Source organism: Daphnia magna, linkage group LG1, assembly GCF_020631705.1.
Source record: "Daphnia magna isolate NIES linkage group LG1, ASM2063170v1.1, whole genome shotgun sequence".
In the NCBI taxonomy this organism is placed as follows: domain Eukaryota; kingdom Metazoa; phylum Arthropoda; class Branchiopoda; order Diplostraca; family Daphniidae; genus Daphnia; species Daphnia magna.
This window is the reverse complement of record NC_059182.1, coordinates 5,373,207-5,381,682: the sequence shown is the minus strand read 5'-3', so window position 1 is coordinate 5,381,682 and position 8,476 is coordinate 5,373,207. Positions and strand designations below refer to the sequence as shown.

The window sequence follows — 8,476 nt, the reverse complement described above, 5'->3', positions numbered from 1 at the left end:
ACGACCGGCTTTGCATCGGCGCGCGCCGCACCCTAAACTTCGCTAAAAGCAACTAAGAAGCACCGACGGCAGGCAACGGTTTTTCCCATCCTTCCTTCGTTAAGTGTTTTTATAGTTGATTTTCGATAATACGCTTTGTTGCAGCTGCTGGTGTTCTATATACATCTGGGACATATCACGGGGCATCCGGCTTTCCCCAAAACAAAGAGCTTTGGCACACCTAAAAATATAATACCCTAAAATTAAGTGAGATAAAGGCTAATGAAATCCAACAGGATTTATCGTATACACTTGTGTTTGTTTTCTGATCTATGTTTGCTCCTTCGAATTCTATTGCTTTTTTGCGATTTCGTCGTTATTGACACGTTTTTCTTTTTCTGTTTCAACTCTTTTGACATTCTATTGCTTTCAATCATGGTAATAGATTCTCAAACACATCCATTTAAATTAGTTCGCGGTGGCCTGATGGCACGTAGGTAATGCCAATATCAGTAACCGCATTCTGATTGCAAGTATAAAAATCCAAATTGTTAATAAGCATCGATGGTTCAGTGGTAGAATGCTCGCCTGCCACGCGGGCGGCCCGGGTTCGATTCCCGGTCGATGCATTTTTGTTTGTCCAACTTTAATAGTGAAAAACATTACTGCTCGTTGTTGCGCCTTTAAAGAGCAATTCTTATTTTTTCGCAATTGTTTAGCCATACTTGTACCTACTTTTTGAAAAAAGTAAAGGGTAAAGAAATCTTCTGGCTGTTTAAAAGAAAAATCTTTAAAAATTTTAGAGGATAGCTATCGAAATTGCATGTTTGATGGTTGCAGTTGAGAATCAATGGGTAGAAGGGTACAGTGTAGTACTATGAATGGTAGGAGAGCCATTCGTTTTCTAATTTATTTCGTTAATTTTTAATTATGGGGTATATTTGAAAGCTTAAACAAATTCTAACAAGCCTGGCTAGCTCAGTCGGTAGAGCATGAGACTCTTAATCTCAGGGTCGTGGGTTCGAGCCCCACGTTGGGCGATGCTCTTTTAGCATCTCATTTCTTTGAGTATTTCAAGTATTTTCAAGTATTGCTAGAATTGAGCAGACAAACAAGAACCATTGCACTTTGTCCGTTATTTATAAGTGCGAGGAAAACTATGAGTTAGATAGGGAAGGCTTGATAACTGATCTTATCACTCCGATTGCACTGTGTTACGTTTCCTGTTTAACGCTTCGTATTCTATTATAGTTTGAAGATCTTTAGAATCGGTTACCTTATACCTTAAGACACAGTTGTTAATTTTATTTGAAGTTCTTCGTCAAACGCACTGACAACGTGAAACCGGTGAAACCATGAAGTATACCAAGAGTAGTAACGGGGTTACCCCGGGTTACCCTTTGTACGGGAGAGCTTGAGCTACGCATGTTAAGCTCCATAGATGGCATTGCGGCTGTTTCATACCACATCGCCAGTAAGCTCCGATACTTGATAGTTTTGGCACAGTTAAAAGGATTAGCATAATATATATGGAAACAAATTGTCGTTTTATAGTATTTAAAAGGCAACGATAAAATTGTATTAAAAAAACAGTGATAAAATGTAATTTAAAAAACAGTAGGCAAAACGATTGCGGGAAAATAGGATTTGATCTTCAAAAGCTTGCCGAGATTTTTCAATTAAGTTCATACACAAATAAGGCATAAAGAAATTTCTTGCCTATTTGGAAAGTAACATTACAACAAATAAAACCCACCCACTTATGCTTATTGGTTATTGACTTATTGCGTTATAATTTCCTAAAATGTGTCAGATATACACCTTTAGATGGCGTTGGTCCCTCGTGGTTGAACTCTTAAGTTAAAACAGCGTCGTAAATCACCGTAGTTATGTTAAGAAAAATGGTATACATTAATAAGATCGTTAGCTGGTTTGTTCATGAGCCGTGTTTGTCTTCGTCTTTGTAACTTCTTAATCAGTTACTTTACTATGACTCACTGAGACCTCATACCTTTTTATGTCCTTTTTGAATTACAGAATTGTGTACCTCATTAGTTGAGGAAGATCAGCTTGTTGGGGGCAAATGTGTATTTAAAAGGCAGTTGCAACATCAACCTTTTTTCGTTTTTGACAAGGCTCAAGTATTAGACTTGTAAACTCATTACAATAATGTTGTGTTTCACTCAAGGGGATGTATTCCACCCTCAATTAATCTGCTTTTGGATACCTGTCTGCTTTTGGATACCTGAAGCCAGATGTAGCTGTGTCTGAAGAATGCATATTTGATCATAACAAGAGAAATCAGGAGGTTAGGTAGGTAGCAACATTCTCTCAACAAGGTAGAAACAAAGTTGCTGTGTGCTAGCAGATACTGCCATGTAGCTAATAAATAGAACAAGGCAATTGTTCATATTTTTGTATTCCCCAACTAAAGCAGAGAGCAAGGCATGTGGTCATCCCCCAACAGTAGCCCCCACCTCCACCCTGACACTAGCCTGTCATGGTAGGCCATTAAAAGGTGGAGTACAATGTTCTTTGACGACAAAATTACACCACCAGTATCCAAAGCACAGGTAATGCGTTTGTGGCTGGTGCTTGGGGAGGGGCTGCTGTCGGGGGTCCAATCTCGCCTTACTCTTCAGGCAGTGAGCTTGCTTCCGTTGGCATTTATCGCTTGGCAATGGACACTTATAATTTAAGGCAGTTGCTTACATAACACTTCTTTCTGTCTGGCTCAAATAAAAAAAAAAAAAAAGCGGTGGAAGCTAAGAAGATGGCTGATGTGCGTAGAACCATAGACTACAAGGTAAAGACTGAACTCCCCTATAACCCTCCACAGGCGATGCTTCTGCATGCCGGTAGGGGGTCAGGCCGTACCGGTTAACAAGGCAATTTAGTCGTTCCCCGTTTCCCTACTGATTACGTGCTTCACACACACGCATTTTCGGGTATATGGAATTCATATTGATTTTTATATTTTATACTATAATTTTATATAGCCCTTTCACGTGTCTCTTGAATTTTTGCTTAATTTTACTTGCAAATTCGGGTGGGAAGGCTATACCCTTCCCACTTTTTCATTTTTGGCCAAATTTCAAATTTTGCTTAAAATACATGAATTCGAATCAAAATTGAATGAAAATCACGAAAATCAGGTTTATTTTCCTATTGGTCTTATAGTTTTTGATTTAATCCTTAAAAACCCTAAATTAAGTTGTTGCGCTAACAGCACTGTTTCGTTAATTTTTGAAACGGCTGGTTTAACGAGAAAACCAACAACTAAATCGAAATCAGCGTTCAATTTCGACTATTCCGTGTGATTTTTGGAGAATTTCAAGAGATGTCGTTTTTGGTAGATTTTGACAAAAGTGGGAAGGCTATACCCTTCCCACTTTTTCATTTTTGGCCAAATTTCAAATTTTGCTTAAAATACATGAATTCGAATCAAAATTGAATGAAAATCACGAAAATCAGGTTTATTTTCCTATTGGTCTTATAGTTTTTGATTTAATCCTTAAAAACCCTAAATTAAGTTGTTGCGCTAACAGCACTGTTTCGTTAATTTTTGAAACGGCTGGTTTAACGAGAAAACCAATAACTAAATCGAAATCAGCGTTCAATTTCGATTATTCCGTGTGATTTTTGGAGAATTTCAAGAGATGTCGTTTTTGGTAGTTTTTACAAAAGTGGGAAGGCTATACCCTTCCCACTTTTTCATTTTTGGCCAAATTTCAAATTTTGCTTAAAATACATGAATTCGAATCAAAATTGAATGAAAATCACGAAAATCAGGTTTATTTTCTTATTGGTCTTATAGTTTTTGATTTAATCCTTAAAAACCCTAAATTAATTTGTTGCGCTAACAGCACTGTTTCGTTAATTTTTGAAACGGCTGGTTTAACGATTAAACCAATAACTAAATCGAAATCAGCGTTCAATTTCGATTATTCCGTGTGATTTTTTGAGAATTTCAAGAGATGTCGTTTTTGGTAGATTTTGACAAAAGTGGGAAGGCTATACCCTTCCCACTTTTTCATTTTTGGCCAAATTTCAAATTTTTCTTAAAATACATGAATTCGAATCAAAATTGAATGAAAATCACGAAAATCAGGTTTATTTTCCTATTGGTCTTATAGTTTTTGATTTAATCCTTAAAAACCCTAAATTAAGTTGTTGCGCTAACAGCACTGTTTCGTTAATTTTTGAAACGGCTGGTTTAACGAGAAAACCAATAACTAAATCGAAATCAGCGTTCAATTTCGATTATTCCGTGTGATTTTTGGAGAATTTCAAGAGATGTCGTTTTTGGTAGTTTTTACAAAAGTGGGAAGGCTATACCCTTCCCACTTTTTCATTTTTGGCCAAATTTCAAATTTTGCTTAAAATACATGAATTCGAATCAAAATTGAATGAAAATCACGAAAATCAGGTTTATTTTCCTATTGGTCTTATAGTTTTTGATTTAATCCTTAAAAACCCTAAATTAAGTTGTTGCGCTAACAGCACTGTTTCGTTAATTTTTGAAACGGCTGGTTTAACGAGTAAACCAATAACTAAATCGAAATCAGCGTTCAATTTCGATTATTCCGTGTGATTTTTGGAAAATTTCAAGAGATGTCGTTTTTGGTAGATTTTGACAAAAGTGGGAAGGCTATACCCTTCCCACTTTTTCATTTTTGGCCAAATTTCAAATTTTGCTTAAAATACATGAATTCGAATCAAAATTGAATGAAAATCACGAAAATCAGGTTTATTTTCCTATTGGTCTTATAGTTTTTGATTTAATCCTTAAAAACCCTAAATTAAGTTGTTGCGCTAACAGCACTGTTTCGTTAATTTTTGAAACGGCTGGTTTAACGAGAAAACCAATAACTAAATCGAAATCAGCGTTCAATTTCGATTATTCCGTGTGATTTTTGGAGAATTTCAAGAGATGTCGTTTTTGGTAGATTTTGACAAAAGTGGGAAGGCTATACCCTTCCCACTTTTTCATTTTTGGCCCAAATTTCAAATTTTGCTTAAAATACATGAATTCGAATCAAAATTGAATGAAAATCACGAAAATCAGGTTTATTTTCCTATTGGTCTTATAGTTTTTGATTTAATCCTTAAAAACCCTAAATTAAGTTGTTGCGCTAACAGCACTGTTTCGTTAATTTTTGAAACGGCTGGTTTAACGAGAAAACCAATAACTAAATCGAAATCAGCGTTCAATTTCGATTATTCCGCGTGATTTTTGGAGAATTTCAAGAGATGTCGTTTTTGGAAGATTTTGACAAAAGTGGGAAGGCTAAACCCTTCCCACTTTTTCATTTTTGGCCAAATTTCAAATTTTGCTTAAAATACATGAATTCGAATCAAAATTGAATGAAAATCACGAAAATCAGGTTTATTTTCCTATTGGTCTTATAGTTTTTGATTTAATCCTTAAAAACCCTAAATTAAGTTGTTGCGCTAACAGCACTGTTTCGTTAATTTTTGAAACGGCTGGTTTAACGAGAAAACCAATAACTAAATCGAAATCAGCGTTCAATTTCGATTATTCCGTGTGATTTTTGGAGAATTTCAAGAGATGTCGTTTTTGGTAGATTTTGACAAAAGTGGGAAGGCTATACCCTTCCCACTTTTTCATTTTTGGCCAAATTTCAAATTTTGCTTAAAATACATGAATTCGAATCAAAATTGAATATAAATCACGAAAATCAGGTTTATTTTCCTATTGGTCTTATAGTTTTTGATTTAATCTTTAAAAACCCTAAATTAAGTTGTTGCGCTAACAGCACTGTTTCGTTAATTTTTGAAACGGCTGGTTTAACGAGAAAACCAATAACTAAATCGAAATCAGCGTTCAATTTCGATTATTCCGTGTGATTTTTGGAGAATTTCAAGAGATGTCGTTTTTGGTAGATTTTGACAAAAGTGGGAAGGCTATACCCTTCCCACTTTTTCATTTTTGGCCAAATTTCAAATTTTGCTTAAAATACATGAATTCGAATCAAAATTGAATGAAAATCACGAAAATCAGGTTTATTTTCCTATTGGTCTTATAGTTTTTGATTTAATCCTTAAAAACCCTAAATTAAGTTGTTGCGCTAACAGCACTGTTTCGTTAATTTTTTAAACGGCTGGTTTAACGAGTAAACCAATAACTAAATCGAAATCAGAGTTCAATTTCGATTATTCCGTGTGATTTTTGGAGAATTTCAAGAGATGTCGTTTTTGGTAGATTTTGACAAAAGTGGGAAGGCTACACCCTTCCCACTTTTTCATTTTTGGCCAAATTTCAAATTTTGCTTAAAATACATGAATTCGAATCAAAATTGAATGAAAATCACGAAAATCAGGTTTATTTTCCTATTGGTCTTATAGTTTTTGATTTAATCCTTAAAAACCCTAAATTAAGTTGTTGCGCTAACAGCACTGTTTCGTTAATTTTTTTAACGGCTGGTTTAACGAGTAAACCAATAACTAAATCGAAATCAGCGTTCAATTTCGATTATTCCGTGTGATTTTTGGAGAATTTCAAGAGATGTCGTTTTTGGTAGATTTTGACAAAAGTGGGAAGGCTATACCCTTCCCACTTTTTCATTTTTGGCCAAATTTCAAATTTTGCTTAAAATACATGAATTCGAATCAAAATTGAATGAAAATCACGAAAATCAGGTTTATTTTCCTATTGGTCTTATAGTTTTTGATTTAATCCTTAAAAACCCTAAATTAAGTTGTTGCGCTAACAGCACTGTTTCGTTAATTTTTTAAACGGCTTGTTTAACGAGAAAACCAATAACTAAATCGAAATCAGCGTTCAATTTCGATTATTCCGTGTGATTTTTGGAGAATTTCAAGAGATGTCGTTTTTGGTAGATTTTGACAAAAGTGGGAAGGCTATACCCTTCCCACTTTTTCATTTTTGGCCAAATTTCAAATTTTGCTTAAAATACATGAATTCGAATCAAAATTGAATGAAAATCACGAAAATCAGGTTTATTTTCCTATTGGTCTTATAGTTTTTGATTTAATCCTTAAAAACCCTAAATTAAGTTGTTGCGCTAACAGCACTGTTTCGTTAATTTTTTAAACGGCTGGTTTAACGAGAAAACCAATAACTAAATCGAAATCAGCGTTCAATTTCGATTATTCCGTGTGATTTTTGGAGAATTTCAAGAGATGTCGTTTTTGGTAGATTTTGACAAAAGTGGGAAGGCTATACCCTTCCCACTTTTTCATTTTTGGCCAAATTTCAAATTTTGCTTAAAATACATGAATTCGAATCAAAATTGAATGAAAATCACGAAAATCAGGTTTATTTTCCTATTGGTCTTATAGTTTTTGATTTAATTTTTAAAAACCCTAAATTAAGTTGTTGCGCTAACAGCACTGTTTCGTTAATTTTTGAAACGGCTGGTTTAACGAGAAAACCAATAACTAAATCGAAATCAGCGTTCAATTTCGATTATTCCGTGTGATTTTTGGAGAATTTCAAGAGATGTCGTTTTTGGTAGATTTTGACAAAAGTGGGAAGGCTATACCCTTCCCACTTTTTCATTTTTGGCCAAATTTCAAATTTTGCTTAAAATACATGAATTCGAATCAAAATTGAATGAAAATCACGAAAATCAGGTTTATTTTCCTATTGGTCTTATAGTTTTTGATTTAATCCTTAAAAACCCTAAATTAAGTTGTTGCGCTAACAGCACTGTTTCGTTAATTTTTTAAACGGCTGGTTTAACGAGAAAACCAATAACTAAATCGAAATCAGCGTTCAATTTCGATTATTCCGTGTGATTTTTGGAGAATTTCAAGAGATGTCGTTTTTGGAAGATTTTGACAAAAGTGGGAAGGCTATACCCTTCCCACTTTTTCATTTTTGGCCAAATTTCAAATTTTGCTTAAAATACATGAATTCGAATCAAAATTGAATGAAAATCACGAAAATCAGGTTTATTTTCCTATTGGTCTTATAGTTTTTGATTTAATCCTTAAAAACCCTAAATTAAGTTGTTGCGCTAACAGCACTGTTTCGTTAATTTTTTAAACGGCTGGTTTAACGAGAAAACCAATAACTAAATCGAAATCAGCGTTCAATTTCGATTATTCCGTGTGATGATTTTGGAGAATTTCAAGAGATGTCGTTTTTGGAAGATTTTGACAAAAGTGGGAAGGCTATACCCTTCCCACTTTTTCATTTTTGGCCAAATTTCAAATTTTGCTTAAAATACATGAATTCGAATCAAAATTGAATGAAAATCACGAAAATCAGGTTTATTTTCCTATTGGTCTTATAGTTTTTGATTTAATTCTTAAAACCCTAAATTAAGTTGTTGCGCTAACAGCACTGTTTCGTTAATTTTTTTAAACGGCTGGTTTAACGAGTAAACCAATAACTAAATCGAAATCAGCGTTCAATTTCGATTATTCCGTGTGATTTTTGGAGAATTTCAAGAGATGTCGTTTTTGGTAGATTTTGACAAAAGTGGGAAGGCTATACCCTTCCCAC

At 34.2% G+C, this 8,476-nt stretch overlaps 1 non-coding gene across 1 annotated transcript; it reads left to right on the top strand.

Moving 5' to 3' along the window:
• The first annotated feature begins 537 nt into the window (after window positions 1-537).
• On the top strand, window positions 538-608 carry Trnag-gcc. Its single transcript has one exon. It is a non-coding gene; the product is annotated as a tRNA-Gly (tRNA).
• The last annotated feature ends 7,868 nt before the right edge of the window (window positions 609-8,476 follow it).